Source organism: Pleurodeles waltl, chromosome 7 (assembly GCF_031143425.1).
Source record: "Pleurodeles waltl isolate 20211129_DDA chromosome 7, aPleWal1.hap1.20221129, whole genome shotgun sequence".
NCBI lineage: Eukaryota > Metazoa > Chordata > Amphibia > Caudata > Salamandridae > Pleurodeles > Pleurodeles waltl.
In genome coordinates, this window is record NC_090446.1 from 758773895 (window position 1) to 758791733 (window position 17839).

Consider the following 17839-nt stretch of genomic DNA (forward strand, 5'->3'; position numbering starts at 1 on the left):
ATCCAATGGGAGAACACACATACAATGACCAATACATACTTCAAACCATTACAGGCAGACATCTCAATGAAATCAAGTTGCATTCTGTTAAATGGACCTCCCGATCTGCCTATGTGGCTAAAATTAACCACTGTGCATTTCCTTATGTTCATTTGTTAGCATGTAACACATCTGTGATAAACCGCTTCTGCAATCAATCTAAATCTGGGGTTGTACCATGTCTGTTTAAATGTGCAAATCATTGCATCTCTGCGGAAATGAACCTGACCACGACAATATCTAGCCAATGAGTTCAACATACAATCCGGCAACGCATCTTTCTCTTCATTTGAAATCCAAACATCATCTTTCACCCTTTGAACAAAACCTACTTTTATCCAACCTCTGATGTCTCTTCCTGCAACCTCTTAATTTCATCCCATGTACAAACCACTGACATCAAGAAATTCTGATTTGTCTCACTGGTGTCACTTCCACTACTCCACTCTTCATAGAAGGTGACGCAATAGAGTGTACAATAGCTGGCAATGTGGTCAGTGTAGGCATTGCCCAATGATACATAATCATTCGACTGTTGATAAACCTGTCAACACCAGAGCAGTACGCGCTCTATTGGCAACAAAAATGCAAAAACCTAGCACTCTCAAAACAAAGTAATTTATGCATTGTGCTGATATGTTGTGGTTTAACCTTTTGCATTGCAGAGTTCAATCCTGAAAACTTATTTTTAATATGCTTACAAATACTGTTCCTTTGCAATGTATTGCTGCAGGTTTTCAGAGTGTGTTAGGGTGTGGCTCCTTTCCAGGGTCTTCCAGAGACTTTCCCTGCAACATGCCTGGGCGTGGTTCTGGGCTGGGCCAAGACTCTATAAAAGAGAGTCAGCCCAACTCCCAGTGCTCACTATTCAGAGGTCCCGGTGCAGAGCAGCAGCTTCTTCCTGAGCTCCTGTCCCGGCGGCCTATTTGGATCTTCCAGTCTTCTGCCCTAATCCTTCATTGGTGATCATTGTTCCAGGCGGTAAGACGGTGGTTGGACTGTCCCGACACCATTATTTAGAATTTTCATATTCTTGGTTTAAATTCTTAAATGGGTAACAGATTACTTGCGCGCTACCATTTCTTGACATTTATATGGTAGTTTACAAATAGGCAAGACGCGTGAATTATTTCATAAAGGTTTGACTTTGTTATTCATTGCGCGCTACCATTTCTTGACATTTACATGGTGGCTTAAGAATCAGCAAGACGCGCGATTTGTTTTATGGTGTTTAAACAGAGCACCCTCACTGTCTCTTAAACAGGAATCATCAACAAAGACAACTTGGTCATTCTCCTCTAAAGGAGTATCCTGAATATCAGGTCTGGGTTTGGTGAACAGTTTAGTGACATCTAGACAGTCATGTTCCATTTCATTAACATCATTTGTAGCATTGACATTGACAGGCAATAATGTGACGGGGTTTAAAACCGCACACCTCTTAACAGTTATATTGGCTGATCTACGGATCAGTAACTCATAACGGGTAAGATGGACATTGGTCAAATATTGGGTTTTGGATCTAGTCAGGAGAACCTCAACTGAGTGTGGGACATAAACTGTTAAAGTGTGTCACATCACAATGCCTTCACATTGACTTATGCTCTCACCAGCTCTGGCCACAGCTTTTAAACACCCAGGAGAAGCAGCATTGACAGGATACATTGTGGCGGAAAAATGTGCCACTGGCCTGTTTGTTCCTTCAAGTGACTGCATCAAAACACAAAGAGCCCAACCATCACATTCATGACAAAACAGTAAAAAGCCCTTCATGTAATCAGGCATTCCCAAAGTTGAAGCTCTGCATAGACTCTCTCTCAACTCAGTTAAAGCTTTCATGTATTCTTCATGGAAGGGAAATGGGTCTGTAACTTCTTTGAGTGTCAGTTTCTGCAGCGGTTTAGAAATTACTGAAAAATTTAGGATCCATTGTCAACAATATCTCTCCATGCCCAAAAACATTCTGACATCTCTCTGTGTGACTGGGGGATTCATTTGCATAATTGCTGCAACTCTCTCTCAGACATTTTCCACGCACCTTTCTCAATTTGGTGACCCAAATACTTCAATTCTTTCTGGCAATACTGTAATTTACCAGGGGTAACCTTATGTCCGTTTTCATCCAAATGATTCACCAACGCTATGGTATCTTGTCTGCAAGCTTCAGGCGTTTTGGCAAAACCATCAGGTCATCAATGTACTGCACTAAAGCAGACTGAAATGACATGAACAATTTTTCCATATCTGATTAAAAATGGAAGGAGATTCTGAAAACCCATGTGGAGTGCGACACCATGAACACAAATTGGAATGAAAAGAGGAATTGACTATCCTTGTACAAGGGCACAGAGAAAAATGCTGGTGACAAATCAGTAACTGAAACCCTTTCTTCTTCACACAGAATCTTAAATAAAATTACTGCTGGATTTGGCACCACTGGATAATAGGATACCATAATTTAGTTGACCTTTCTCAAATCCTGAACTATGCGATATTTCCCACTTGGCTTCCGAAAACCCATAATACGTGAATTATGTGGACTGCTCATCACGTCCTTTAACCCCTTGGATGCGGGCGTCGGCCACTGGCCGACACCCGCACTACCTCCCTGGTGCGGGTCACGACCAGTGGCCGACACCAGGGAGGGGGTTAATAAATCCTCGGGTGCGTTGCACCCGAGGATTTTTTTTTTTTTTTTATTCCCCGGGAGACATGGAAGCTTTTCCGTGTCTCCCCCCGCCCCCCCCACCTACCCCCCACCCGCCCCTTTGTGACGTCCGTCACTTTGTGGATTTCCCCATCGGAGCAGGAAGCGGCCTTGTGGGCGCTTCCTGCTCCGATGGGGAAAACGGCCACAAACGGCCTTCCCCATGTTCGGGAAGGCTTCGTAAGAAAGGGGAGACTCTCCCCTTTCTTACGAGGCCTTCCTGAAAGTGTTTCCTGCTCCCGATCGCAGCACAGCTGCGATCGGGAGCCAGGAAACACCACTAGACACCAGGGATTTCACTTGGGGGGGTCGGCCCCCTCGGAAAACTGTTCGCCCCCCCCCCCGGGGGCATATTTTTTTAAAAGAAAAGGTAGGTGTCCCCAGGAGGGGCGCAATCGCGAGCGATCGCGCCCCCCCAGGGGCTAATTTTTTTTTTTTTAAATAAAAAAATAAACAAAAAGAAATGGACAGGGGGTCGCCCGTGTGCATGGCGACCCCCTGTGGGGGCAGTATTTTTTTCAGTTGTTGTAGTATTTTCCTGGGGCCGTTTTGGCCCCCAAGGAAACCATACCACAACTAAAAAATTTTTAGATCTATCTATATATATATATATATATATAGATCTATATATATAGATATATCTTTGTAGATATACCTATCTACAAGGATCTATCTATAGCTAGATCTATATATATATATATATATATATATATATATATATATATGTATATATATAGAGATCTATCTATAGATAGATCTATGTAGATATATATATATATAGATATATATATATTTATAAATATATAAATCACTTTTGTCAATACATGTGTGGTTTCCCTGGGGGCTGCGATCGGCCCCCAGGAAAACCAGACCCACATATAAAAGTGATCTATATATATATTATATATATATATATATATATATATATATATATATATATATATACTTGCCACCAGTTGTCTTGCAGTTGCAGCTTGCGTCTTCAAAGCAATGCACATACTTCAACTGATGCTTTTCAACTGTAGCTTTTAGGCAGCAATAAAAAAGTAAGTATTGTGATTATGTTTCTGCTACAAAAGGGTCAGACTTGTCTAGTGCAGTTTTAGTGCCATAAAGAAGCGCAGAAGGTTTATATGCCTACTGCAAAGAGCAAATCTGTATTTTATGTAAATGGCTGAGTACATTAGTAAAGTCAGCCATTACCTGCGCTATAATACAAATGAAATGTATGTGCAGGGTGGAGGGCGGCTATGGAGAAATGAACAGCACTTTTGCTGGGTGGTAATGAGGGAATCCGAGGAGGAGGGAGTGGGAGCACCAATAATGATTGTTGGACTGGGCGCAGGAGGTGCTAAAGACTGTGACAAATGGTATGTGACAAGGTGTTTTTTTGAGTGTCTTGAAAGAACGTGCTGATTGAGGGAAGAAGCGCAGGTAAGGTGGCCTCTACTGTTGGACGTATCTCACACACACCATCGATTTTGTGACTGTCTACGTAGGCTAGTGTTTTAGAGCAACAGTTTAGCCAATAGCAGAGATGGCATCTTGATGGATGACTGCTGCCGTCACTCGGGTTATAGAGGACAGCTCTGACATAGGATCAGAGACTGAGACATCAGATACTGAGACAGCATCTGAGGGATAGGACAATGGCGCAGACTCTGGGAGTGATTTTTCAGTCGGAGGAGTCCCATTAGTTAACTCCTCTTCCAGTAAATTATGAGGGAGGTGATGAGGACAGTCCTGCTGTCCCTTCGCAAGCACAGTCTGTGCAACGGGGTAATAGTGGGTTAGCCCAACCCAGAGAGCAGGTAAATGCGGCGGCAAGCAGAGAGAGAGAGTGCTCTCTTGGGAGCTCCCCAATTTAGTTCAGCCCCAAATTCCACCGCCCAAATCGTATTGTGGAGACATCAAAATTATCTATCGCAAAACAAACTGGTTATTTAAGGCAGGCACCTGTGTTTTTGGTCCTGAGTTCGGCGGCCATATAGAGAAACACACTAAACCCAAACATTTCTGAAAACTAGGCATTCGGGGGAGTCCAAAGAGGTGTGACTTGTGTGGATTCCCCAAAGTTTTCTTACCCAGAATACCCTGCAAATCTGAAAGTTGAATAAAAACTCTATTTTTCTCGCATTTCTGTCACACAAACTACAGGAATATGCTGGGATCCACAAAATTCCTACCACCCAGTGATTCCTCACCTGTCCTGATAAAAACACTACCCCACTTGAGTGCCTACACCTAGTGCCTGCTTCAGGAATGGATCACCCCAGGGCCAACAGCTGCCTCATGTAAGGACCAACATTGACCAACATTGACCGTTGTGTGATCTATTCCTATTGCAGGCACAAGGCCTACACACACAAGTGAGGGACCATTTTTATCGGGAGACTTGGGGAAGGCTGGGTGGAACGATTTTTTTGCCTCAACCTGACTTGCCCCATTTTAAGACGCCCTAACGCCATTTTCCCCAACGCCGGCGCTGCCTGGTGTACGTGTTTTTTTTCCACGCACACCAGGCAGCGCCGGTCTGCTAGCGCCGGCTAACGCCATTCAATAAATACGGCGCACGCATGGTGCTTCAGAATGGCGTTAGCCGGCGCTAATCTTTTTGGCGCAAAACTGCGATAGCGCAGTTTTGCGTAAAAAAGTATAAATATGGCCCTGTGTTTTTTTAGCCAAATTTTTAGGTTTGCAAAGGATTCTGGGTAACAGAACCTGGTCAGAGCCCCACAAGTCACCCGATCTTGGATTCCCCTAGGTCTCTAGTTTTAAAAAATGCACAGGTTTGGTAGGTTTCCCTAGGTGCCGGCTGAGCTAGAGGCCAAAATCTACAGGTAGGCACTTTGCAAAAAACACCTCTGTTTTCTGTGAAAAAATTTGATGTGTCCACATTGTGTTTTGGGCCATTTCCATTTGTGGGCGCTAGGCCTACCCACGCAAGTGAGGTACCATTTTTATCGGGAGACTTGGGGGAATGCTGGGTGGAAGGAAATTTGTGGCTCCTCTCAGATTCCAGAACTTTCTGTCACCGAAATGTGAGGAAACTGTGTTTTTTTAGCCAAATTTTGAGGTTTGCAAAGGATTCTGGGTAACAGAACCTGGTCAGAGCCCCACAAGTCACCCGATCTTGGATTCCCCTAGGTCTCTAGTTTTCAAAAATGCGCTGGTTTGCTAGGTTTCCCTAGGTGCCGGCTGAGCTAGAGGCCAAAATCCACAGGTAGGCACTCTGTAAAAAACACCTCTGTTTTCTGTGAAAAAATGTGATGTGTCCACGTTGTGTTTTGGGCCATTTCAATTCGTGGGCGCTAGGCCTACCCACGCAAGTGAGGTACCATTTTTATCGGGAGACTTGGAGGAACGCTGGGTGGAAGGAAATTTGTGGCTCCTTTCAGATTCCAGAACTTTCCGTCACCAAAATTTGAGGAAAATGTGTTTTTTTAGCCAAATGTAGAGGTTTGCAAAGGATTCTGGGTAACAGAACCTGGTCAGAGCCCTACAAGTCACCCCATTTTGGATTCCCCTAGGTCTCTAGTTTTAAAAAATGCACAGGTTTGGTAGGTTTCCCTAGGTGCCAGCTGAGCTAGTGGCCAAAATCTATAGGTAGGCACTCTGCAAAAAAACACCTCTGTTTTCTGTCAAAAAATGGGATGTGTCCACGTTGTGTTTTGGGGCATTTCCTGTCGCAGGCGCTAGGCCTACCCACACAAGTGAGGTATCAATTTTATCAGGAGACTTGGGGGAACGCTGGGCGGAAGGAAATTTGTGGCTCCTCTCAGATTCCAGAACTTTCTGTCACCGAAATGTGAGGAAAATGTGTTTTTTTAGCCAAATATTGAGGTTTGCCAATGATTCTGGGTAACAGAACCTGGTCAGAGTCCCACAAGTCACCTCATCTTGGATTCCCCTAGGTGTCTAGGTTTAAAAAATGCCAAGGTTTGCTAGGTTTCCATAGGTGCCGGCTGAGCTAGAGGCCAAAATCTACAGCTAGGCACTTTGCTAAAAAGACGTCAGATTTCAATGTAAAAATGTGATGTGTCCATGTTGCGTTTCCTGTCACGAGCATTAGGCCTACCCACGCAAGTGAGGTACCATTTTTATCAGGAGACTTGGGGGAACACAGAATAGCAAAACAAGTGTTATTGTCCCTTGTCTTTCTCTACATTTTTTCCTTCCAAATGTAAGACAGTGTGTAAAAAAGACGTCTATTTGAGAAACGGCCTGTAATTCACATGCTAGTATGGGCACCCCGGAATTCAGAGATGTGCAAATAACCACTGCTTCTCAACACCTTATCTTATGCCCATTTTGGAAATACAAAGGTTTGCTTGATACCTATTTTTCACTCTTTATATTTCAGCAAATGAATTGCTGTATACCTGCTATAGAATGAAAACCCATTGCAAGGTGCACCTCATTTATTGGCTCTGGGTACCTAGGGATCTTGATGAACTTACAAGCCCTATATATCCTCGTAACCGGAAGAGTCCACCACACCTAACGGTATATTGCTTTAAAAAATCTAACATTGCAGGAAAAAGTTACAGAGTAAAACGTAGAGAAAAATGGCTCTTTTTTTCAGCTCACTTTCAATATTTTTTTATTTCAACTGTTATTTTCTGTAGGAAAACCTTGTAGGATCTACACAAATGACCCCTTGCTGAATTCAGAATTCTGTCTACTTTTCAGAAATGTTTAGCTTTCCGGGATCCAGCATTGGTTTCACACCCATTCCTGTTGCTAACTGGAAGGAGGCTGAAAGCACCAAAAATGGGGTATGTCCCAGTAAAATGCCAAAATTGTGTTGAAAAATGTGTTTTTCTGATTCAAGTCTGCCCGTTCCTGAAAGGTGGGAAGATGGTGATTTTAGCACCAGAAACCCTTTGGTGATGCCATTTTCAGGGGAAAAAACCACAAGCCTTCTTCGGCAGCCCTTTTTTCCAATTTTTTTGAAAAAAAAAAAAATGTCACTGTATTTTGGCTAATTTCTTGGTCTCCTCCAGGGGAAACCACAAACTCTGGGTACCATCAGAATCCCTAGGATGTTGGAAAAAAAGGACGCAAATTTGGCATGGATAGCTTATGTGGACAAAAAGTAATGAAGGCCTAAGCGCGAACTACCCCAAATAGCCAAAAAAGGGCTCAGCACGGGGGGGGCAGCAGCTAAGAGGTTAACACTCCCTGCTCAACAAAATCTGCAATTACTGTGGTAATACCTTCAGTCACTTCTGGAGTCATGTTATACTGTGGCGTTCAGGGGAAAACTGCATTTGGCCTAACAGTTACTTTGACTTGTTCAACACCTTGAATAAGTCCAATATCTTCCAGAGAGATACCAAACTCTCAACATGTCTCTTGTAATTCATCAGGCAGTTCTTTAACTGTCATAGCAGGAAACTGTGTAATGGGAGGACGGATCTCATCATTGTTATTTATCTGAATTGCTATCTCTTTATGTGTCCAAGTAACGGAACATTTTAACTCTTCATAACAGACTCACAGGACTTGAATCACAAACTACATATTGGTGCAGACCCTCAAAGGTTCCTATCTTAACTGGAATGGGCTCTGTAATGACATTTACCAAATGCTGGTTTTCTACTCCTGTCCTTTCGGAAAGAGGCACATGTGGCACTTCTGTCGACCTGACAGTGGACCGAGTTGCTCCAGTGTCAATCAGGAATGAAACATCCTGACCCATGACACTCGTATTCACATAAGGACCATGCTGATCTACCTCCAATGAGGCAGCCAACACACGTACTTCCTCTTCTGAACTCTCACTCATCCATTCTTCACTCATTTAATCATCATATAAATCAATCAATGGGTATTGTGTGACTAACTGATTTACGTTTGCATGTTCTCTGGTTCAGGTTCTGCTAAGGAATCATTACCTGTAGCTGTGCCATCAGAGCTTGTGGTATCTGCATTTGCTGTGGTACATGGATTTGCTGTTGGGGAAATTGTACTTGTTGCTGGGGATCTTGCATTTGTACTGCTGCAGTAGGAATATTCATACTTTGGTTTCAGAGCCTTTGAACTCTCTGATCTTGAAATTGACTGTTGTCAACCATCTACACAAGACCACCAACTTACACCAAATTATTTACATTACTATAGGGACACTCCCGTTTCCAATGTCGAGCGTTGCTACACGCATGACAAGGAAGCATTTTCTTCATGTTTTCAGAACATCAGCTGCATTTGCATTCAGACCTACTCGAATTCCAGGACCTCTGCCTCTGAACTGAGACAGCATATTTCCTTGCTATTGTGTTCCCTGCATTCCTCTAGCGTTCACCGTTACCTGCGATCCCTACATACCTGCTGCTTGGGCACACTTGATTTACATCAGAGTTGCCTTTTCCCTCAACCTTTTCTGCTTCAATATAATTTTGTCACTACAATATTTTGTGTAATGCAGTGGATCATCAATTGTCTTTCCTTGACAGCAAATCAAATGATTCTGAATCATACTCCTAATTTCAAGCTTCAATCCTTGAATGAATCTGAACACAAAATGAATCATGTCTCTTGGTTCACTAATCTCTGTGCCACTGCACTGCTTGAATGCTTGCAACAATCTCTCACAATAAGCATGGACAGACTTCCTTGTCTCCTGAGATGTCCTGTCAACTCTCTGCCAATCAATCTCTTTAGGGAAAACCCTAGTTTTCAGGGACCCAATCATCTTGTATTAGCTCTTCATCACTTCTTCAAGTCGCTGCCTGTTACTACCGCCCTTGGTGGCTTACGTGTTGGTCAACCAGCACTCCTCTTGCACTCTACCCACAAATCTGCTGGAGCCACAATCTCAAATAAAATGTTCAAATCTGCCCACTTCGTAAGCTTGACAAACCTCTCTGTTTGTTGGTACCATTCCACTGGTTTCTCTATCAAATTTGGGTAGTCATTTGTGAATGGCATTATTTCACTTCTGCTTCATGGGACATGAACAAAATTTCCTCCCAGAATTTCTCTCATTGGCATCATTTTTACAGCTCCCTCAGCTTGTTGTACATCATTTCAAGATGTAGTCGGCTTCCTCTTCTGATCTCTTTTCTTTGCCCATCTGTCTTCCAATTTATCAAATGCTCCCCATGTTTGAATATTTTGAATCAACTCCTTAATGTCAATTTTCATTCCAAATGATCTCATGCTCACAATGTCTCTCAAGTCAAACTCTAATCTGTAACTCTTTTTCAACTGTTTGGATTTAGACATCTCGATTTCATATTTCTCAGCCGAATTAGTTAATTTCTCATAAACTTGTCCTGCTGGAAGAGTAACATCTTTGCACATGAAGCGTTCCCTCAATCATTTTTAATCTAACCATGTTCAATGTCTTTTCTCCCTATGGCATGTTTCCTGGAACTGATGCCCCACTTAAATTGTCTAGCCATTCAGTCAATTGTTGGGCTGTCAAACCCTGTAAACTATTGTTATTTCCATTGTCTCTGGCATGAACTGTGATACATTACATGGGGCTCTCATAGCCTGCTCTTGAGCCATTTCAAATGATCCTGTAGAGTATGGGGACATGTCACATCAATCAGTGGACCAACTCCATTATTTGTCTGATTCAAACCAAAAGTATTCATAGGGGTCATGGCTGGCATAGTGGTGCTCAGTCTCTCCCTTTCTGCATTAGTTCCAAAAGGTGAATTCATTGCTGAGACTGGATTTGGAATCTGGGGACCACTCTCATTATTACCCTGGGCATACAAAGGAACTACTGGACCTATGGTTACAGAAACTTTTAATGCTTCTGTTGCTGACAAATTTGTTTGACTTGGTGGGAACATTAATTCTTTACCTTGGCCAGTTAATACTGTACCAAAAGTCTGATTTGACTGATTTGAGGCAACATTCTGCAGTGTTGTTACTGGGGAATAGATAGGCATTGTTTGCCCCTGATTCACATATTGTGCGGGTGTTTTGTATTAGGTATGGAGTCAAACTGAGTCATTCCTGTATTCTGCATTGGCTGTGACACAATTGGAACTGGGACATTCTGAATTGTATTAACATTTGGAACTGTCGGATAAACCGCTGGCACCTGTGCAACATTAGCAGTAGGCACATTTGGAATTATCTGAACCTGCCTCTGGTGAACCGGTGCTGTGGCAGCACTCAGGACTGCATACTGGCTCACTGATGCAACTGCATTATATGGTAGTGGACAATTTTACAACAACTGAGTTATAAATTCATCATCTGAATCACTCTCTACATCTACTACTCTTTTATTTTCACCCAATTTCTGTTCTGTATCTTCCTCAGATTTCTTTTTAGCCTTAGATTTAACACTTCCATCACCTTCCTGTGTAATTGCTGGAAATAACTTCACTGTGTGTAATGTGTCCACTCTCCACAGCCTCTGCTCTCTGTCCCACCTAGCTCTGCTAACGTCTTTTCTGCTTTCCTCATTCTCCTTTCAAATTCTGAACCTCTTTTTGTCCTGCAACTAACTCCCAAATAGCAAGTGCTTTAAATTGTGCAGCTCTAGGAAGGGGTTTTGATTCATACAACACCCTCCTCAAATTCTCCAAAATTATCAAATTAAAAGATCCGTAACAGGGAAAAGCTAAAGTACATTCCTTCTCAGTTATATTGCATCACTGATTTACCCAAAGACAGGCTGAAACTTCTCTCTCCTCCATTATCACGAATGCTGGTGTACACTCAGGTAGGGTAGGCTCACCCTCCCTAACAAGAATAAAAACATCTCTCAACGCACTCCTTATAGCTTTGAGAAGCTTTTCACATAAATCTAATTCACAAACACAAATACCACTAAACCAGGAAGTACTTTTCAATCCTACAATCCTTCTCACGAGCTGTTCTCAACCTATGGCAGTGCAGTCTTATCCACCAATCACCAACTGACCTACCTCAACGCGAACCAAATGATATCACATTCACTTCGCTCAACAGCTGCGACTCACCTCAGAGCTGTCTCATACACCTATCCCGCAAAAATAAAATGCTTATATTGCAAGCACAATACCTGTCTGCTCACTACGGGTAGGACTCACACGCTTTGAAAGCTGTACAGAATATTCAATTGTGGCCTTTCACACAAACAGCTACTCTTCCGTCTATGGCTTTCTCACAAACACAAGTAAGATTTGACCCTCAAACCTCATTCTGATTTGTACGGATTCTCCCAGTGCACTCAGGATTCACCTAATACCAACCTACAACTCACTCAAGGGAAATCTACTGGTATTGTTGACAGCGCTCAATCGACCAATACCTCACCTGCAGACAATACATTAACTAAGTGAAATACTTGTACAATACTCTGAAGTCTTAGGCCTCGTAGGACCTGTAACAAGAACAACCACATGGGCAATTTTTGGGCACAAAGCACAACATTCACTTGTAGCATACCAACTCCCCACTCTCTTGCTTGGAGTACACAAACTCCCTACTCAACTACCCTGGAGTACACAAACTCCCTACTCACTTCATACATCACACTTCACCGCTATTTAGCCAAAGCACTGCAAGCGCAAACCCTACTTAAAACACATACCATACACTTGTAACAAAATGCAGGATTTTCATGAACCCTTGTACTACACAAAAACAGCTCACAATGTGAGCAAACGCTGGCTCTCCTCCTCACAAGACAAAAGCATAGCTCTGCTACCAAAACTGCTAGTGTGCTGTGCCTGGAAGATTTTCTCCCTGCTTCTTGTTCATAAACTACACACACGCAGGTAAGACACCATCACTATTCTCACCTATGAAGGTCGAGTAGATCTTTGAACTAATGTAGTAGTCAGAATCCTTCAATCACAAATCAATAACCATAAAACTAGACACCATAAACAATTTAACACTAAATTAAACTCCAAACTGAATAAAGTTTCAAAGCTTTATTCATATCCCAAAATCAATGTCACATAAATGGTGCGCCAAACTAAACTATGAACAACCATGAAACCATAGACTGACCAAAATATCTGAAAAGATCTAATTTACTGAATATCAGCAATAATAAACAATCCAAAAGAATAATATTGATTAGCAACAACACAGTATGCACATTATTATCAGATTTCAAAGCAGATGATGGTGACATCAGTGAATCATCAAAATATGGGAAACGTCCTTTTCTACATCGGAGGAGCAACGTGTAGTGTAGCCACACAAGAGTTACCATGCTTGCCTGAACAACGCATGTGCATGAGCCACGCAAATGGGTGGTTAAAGCACCATGCATGTTTTTGAGGAGAGGGTGGGGTAGTTTTTAGGACACAGTAGCTTTTAGCGTTTAGGGTGGGGGTTTGGGGTAGATTTTAGGACAGTGTGGGGTAGGTTTTAGGGTTCTGGGTGGGGGTTGGGGTAGTTTTTAGGACAGGGTGGGGGTAGTTTTTAGGACAAGGTCTCTTTTAGGGTTTAAGGCCGGTGTGGGAGGCAGGATAGTTTTTAGGACAGGGCAGAGCAGGTTTTAAGGTTTGGGGAAGGAGGTCAGGGGAGTTTTTAGGACAGGGTGGGGTAGTTTTTAGGACAGGGTAGGTTTTAGGCTTTAGGGCAGGAGTCTGTGTAGTTTTTAGGACAGGGGGTAGTTTTTTAGGACAGAGTGAGGGTAGGTTTTAGTGTTTAGGGGTGGGTGTCAGGATAGTTTTTAGGACAGGGTTGGGTAGTTTTTAGGACAGGGTAAGTTTTAAAGTTTAGGGTAGGGTTGGTGTAGTTCGTAGGACAAGGTGAGGTAGTTTTTAGGACAGGGTAGGTTTTAGGGTGTAGGACAAGGTTTGGGGTGCTCAGTCAGAGTAGTTTTCAGGACAGGTCAGTGTAGTTTTTAGGACAGGGTAGGGTAGCTTTTAGGGTTTAGGGTGGGGGACAGGGTACATGTTAGGACACAGCAGGGTAGGTGTCAGGGTTTAAGCCAGAGGGTCAGGGTAGTTTTTAGGACAGGGTAGGGTAGTTTTTAGGACAGGGTAGGTTTTAGGGTTTAGGGCGGGGCGAGGAGGTCAGGGGGTTGTGTCACACAGCAACACATGCCATTACTGTATATACCTGTACTAAGCATGCTTTCTGAATGAAATTTATTGTAAAGGCATGCGTGGAAAAGGAGTGCTTGGTAAAGACGCTGTTGTGGTTCTGACTGTGTTGTTAAGCCATGCATGGTTCTGCCAAGTGTGGTTCTATCATACAACCTCAAAATACAGTTTCCACAATTAATATCAGATTTCAGGTTTTGGTGCTTCCTATCACTAACACAAATTTAGACTTGCATGTGTGGGAACTGGCTAAAACAAGCAGACACAATAAAAATAAAATGAGACAAAAATAACTTGAAAAACAATCATCTAGCTATGGCAACACAGTATAAAAATAAGCTGGTGTTAATATCTAACTGAAAAGGAAACACAAAACCACATTTACTTAAACCTTTACTCATAGGACAGCAGACAATAATAATTTGTCAGGCAGGGCGGTCACCTTCTTCCGGCATCAGTTGACAGCAGCATCAGGACAGTGCAGAACACTGGCTGCACATAGGGCAAATCAGCAGCTCAGAATAAGTTGGGCTTATTAGTACTGTACCGCATAACTGAATAGAGCAATTAGACTAGGATGAGTAAACTTATCTGGGGACTTAAAAATCTGAGGGTGACAGCAGACTTAAGCAAAAATAGACAAACTCCAACAGAGTTCTAAACAGCATTGCAGCAGGGGAGAAGACTACTCGAACTAACTCCAATTTTCCAAAGTTCCTCACTAATTAGAAATATGCATGATGCATTCATTGGTCCTTTAGGTGCTCTCACTTCGAACATCAAATTCGGTGACCAATGGCTGGTGATGGTACCACCAAATGTGCTACTATTCAAGATTTTCTCAGCAAATGGGCTTTGCCATTTCCATGATTATCATGCATTTCTGACAAATATTACATTCTTTATAACTTGCAACATTGGGTTCTTCTCTCACTGAAATAAACCAATTTCACATAAAAACGTTGAGTTTCCTGTCCTGTTCGACTGCTAGAACAAATAATGCAACATTGTTACCATCAAACATGTTTCTTGTCCTCAATACAATAGGATATTCAACATCCCATTAACATCCTAAAAAAAAGAATTCAGGTCAGAGGGGACTGAAAAAAAAAGTGATTTTTCATTACAGCTGCAAAATTAAACCTTCAAGCCTAGTCAAGCTAAGAAAGCCTTAATGCACATTAATACATTCAATACATTATTAAACATATGCTTACCTTACAATTCCAATCAAGTATGCAAAGCAAATTATTTATTTGCAAACATTATTAACAACAGATTAGAACTAGTTTAAACATGCATTTCTTTTCTGCACACATGTAACTCGCATTAATAAAATCCATTTAATTTAACATAAGTATGTTTAATTCATATTTGTTTATTACTCTCAACTCTTAATCTACATTTTAATAAAAACTTCTTAACAATAATTCATTTTAGATCTTCATCTAATATGAATACAAAATCTCATGTTAAAATGTGGTGCACACTATGAGTGGCGGCCACATTATCCACCATAACTCAAAGGTGCAAATTTTTACAACTCATGTTAATTCCTCTATTAGGCCTTGAAATGTAGGTTAACTAGTCACCATATGCTTACCTCTGTGCTACTAATATATTAATGACATTTGGTCTCTCTCAGAGCTTTCAATAATAGTGCAATGTGGAGTAAACCCTGACTTATCATTGAAATAGTTTTTCATTCAAATGTTCAATGAAGAGGCATTTGTTCTAAAACTTGAAACATACCGAGCTGATATGGCATAGATCTACTCCAATCCTGTGTAAAATCATATTTAAATTCTGTCCAGGTAGACCAACATGGCTGGCAATAAGGTACTGGTACACCTATCAGGTAGCAAAATCTATAGAGAAAATCCCAGCGAGAAAACATCAAACCCTGCTGTAAAATTTTATTTCATTCTAATCAGCTTATGCCAAAGTTATTGGCTGAATATACATTATACACAATTGCCAATGATTTTCTCAAACCATGTTTGCAGGGCAGACTCGAAAACTTGTATCCTCATTGCTGGTCAATGTTTCTAGTCCGTTGCACCTTAATAAACACAGTTTGTCACTCATTTGTTCAATCTTTCATTATGAAAGATGCACTTTATATCCTTTAAAAATCTCCATCAAAGTCCATTCAGTTTTGAGAAAAAATACTGGGTCGTTGTTTTTTAAAATTCAGCATTTACCATACATTTTCTAGCAATACCAGATAAGTAAAAAGGACAACCCCTTACAAAGCTTAATAACAATTTCAACAATAAACCGATCCTGTATTCATGTTCTACTTTTTTGATAGAGTAATGGCCTTAATAGCACTATAAGATGTATGGAGTACTGTGAAATCTGGCCATATTATTCTATTTGTATCCGAACATTTCTGGGGTACTGTTAGTCCTGAAATTCATGGTGTGGTTTGCCCCTAATTTTTTATCTTCTGGCCTTCAGTTTTGCTGACTTCATTTTTACTGGCTTTTTTTAGAATTCTGCACACTTTACCACTGGCTCAAGTGCTCGTGCTCTTTCCCTAAAGCATTGTATTATTGGCATATATCCAACTGGGGTATTTAATTTACTTATAAGGTCCCAGTACAGTGAACCACATGGGCCAAAGGCCAGTAAATTAAGTGCCACTAATGGGCCCGTAGCACTGATTGTGCAACCCAATAAATCTGTCTCAGACCTGCCACAGCAGAGACTATCTGTGCAGTTTTGAACTGCTGTTTCGACCTGGCAAAATAAACCTTTTATCAGGCCCAAACCTTCCTTTTAAATGCATATAAGTCACCCGTGGAGTAGGCCCTGGACAGCCCGAGTGCTAGGGGCAATGTGTTTAAAAAGTAAGACATGTACTTTTCTGTTTTACAGGTCCTGGTGGCAAAAAACATTTACATTTGTTTTTCATCACTGCAAGAAGTATCTCTCCCCCATGTTAGTATTTCAATTGCCTTCCTACACTTTATAAGCATAATTTCCAAAATAACCCATTCAAGTTTAATGTCTCTGGAATCACAATTTAAAATCCTAACTTATGGTGACGTCAGATTTTAAATTGCAATTTTGAAAATTCACTTTTAGAAAGTTGGCATTTTCTTGACTTAGCCATTTGATGCCTGCAGCATGTCTCTGGTCACATGACTGAGTATATAGTTGGTAATTGGGCTTTGTATATTCCTCCTGAATAGCCACACACAATGGGAGCTTAGATGTGACTTTATGGGCCATTCCGCGAAGGATGGGAAGGAGGAGCTGGACACAGCGTGCCTTATACTTAAAGAAGCTGTGTCCTGTCTATATATAAAAGGCTGCATACTGACTGTAGTTAGTCTGGGGGCCAGGACAGGGAGGACTGAGCATCTGTGCCTTTCAAAGTCATGTCTTTGACGTCTCCCCTACATCAAAGGCACCACTCATTGTAAGAACTGGACCTCAAACGCCACCACTTCAGTACAGACCTGTGAAGTCTCCACCAGCAAGGACTACTGTGCTGCTGAATGACTGACACTCTGCTGGACTGCATTCTGCTGGACACCTATTTTTCTGCTCTGACATGTTGCCTGCTGCCCTCTTGCCTGAGATTGAAAAGGACTGGACCCTCATCTCTCCAATCCAGAAGCCAGAGTGACCTCAAGGGCTAGTTGGCTGGCCTCCTGATCCGAAGACTCTGGGACATAAAATACTTTCAACCGCCCTGCTTCTGCACCTGGACTCTACCATTCGTAAGTCTACCCTGCCAAGTTATGCCAGCCCAATTGTGGACCCTTGGAAGTGGGCCTCAGGTGCTTCCCAGTGGAATCAACACATTCTCGTTACTGAGCGGCACATCCCCGAGTAGAACCAACTAATTTCCTCAGCTGAGCGGTACATCCTCATGCAGGACCGACACATTGCTGCTATTGCCTGTATTGAACCCAGCGCAGAAGACTTGCATCGCCACCACATCCCGCATCTTGAGTTCGACACATCATCTTTGGAACCACCGTTGCATGACACGTCCCTAGAGCAGGTCCTCACATCCCTCAAAGACGGCAGCCTCGATGATGATGCCAAAGCTCTG